The sequence below is a fragment of the Argentina silus genome (genome assembly GCF_951799395.1).
Source record: "Argentina silus genome assembly, contig: scaffold_1045, whole genome shotgun sequence".
Taxonomy (NCBI): Eukaryota; Metazoa; Chordata; class Actinopteri; order Argentiniformes; family Argentinidae; genus Argentina; species Argentina silus.
The window spans coordinates 1-1,000 of NW_028152953.1; the positions used below are offsets into that span (position 1 = coordinate 1).

Here is a 1,000-nt window from a genome sequence, read left to right on the forward strand (position 1 = left end):
ACTTCTCCCTGGCCTCCCTCTCCAACCCCAGCGCTTGCCTCTCTGGAGCACCTCAGCCTGCTGGACAACCAGCTGCCCCCCCTCGTCCCCCCCAGTGAGCTGGAACGCCTCCTCCACCTGCGCTCGCTCGCCCTCGACTTCACCGACCTGACCTCTGACCTCTGCCGTCTCCTGGCCTCCCCCGACCGCACCCCGCTGCACCGCCTCTCCTCATGCTCAACGGCGCCGCCCTAGAGGCCAAGCGGCTGGAAGGCACGGCCAGCGAGGAGGACTGGAAGGCGCTGGTCAGGCGCAGCGGCAACCTGCGGGTCTACGTGATGGCTCTGGACGTGTGCAGCCAGGACCTGCTGAGGGTGCTGAAGCCCAGCCTGCCCCTGGAGAGGATCCACTGGACAGCTACTCCACCCTGGTGACGGACGGCACCCTGGAGCTCATCTCCACGCAGTACAACAAGACGCTCAGCCACTTCTTTGCTGATGCGCGACGACGCCGGCTTCCCCGACCTCAGCGTGAACCGGAACGAAGACCCGCTGGTGCTGCTGGCCTGGCGCTGCGTGCACCTCTCTGTCCTCATCATCCACGGTGAGTCGGAACCACGAGGCCCGTGTTGTTAAAGACTGCGTTAGCCCGCCTAGCTAAAGCTTAGGTAGTGGTGCCGCTGGCCTGGCGCTGCGTACACACTTCTCTGTCCTCGTCATCCACGCTGAGCAGGCTAGGGAACATCTGTTAAAGACTGTGTTAGCTGCTGAGCTAAAGCCTAGGTCGTGGTTGGGATGGCTACAGAACAAGTTAGTCCATGGTTAGGCCTAATTCTAGAGTCATTCTTTAGTGTGATATACTGCATATAGTCTGGAGTATGACAACTTCCAGTGACATCCATTTTACAATATCGGGACGTAGAGATGGGGATGTTATGGCTGCATTGGGTGACCTGAAAGGGCGCCTCCAAATAAAATGCATTATTATTATTATTATTATTATTGAGAGTAATCACGCTGCT

At 58.4% G+C, this 1,000-nt stretch overlaps 1 pseudogene across 1 annotated transcript; it reads left to right on the top strand.

Annotated features, from left to right (window-relative positions):
* The first annotated feature begins 5 nt into the window (after nt 1-5).
* Nucleotides 6-582, top strand: LOC310824511 (F-box only protein 33-like; annotated as a pseudogene). The gene has a single exon. The product of its transcript is annotated as an F-box only protein 33-like (transcript).
* The last annotated feature ends 418 nt before the right edge of the window (nt 583-1,000 follow it).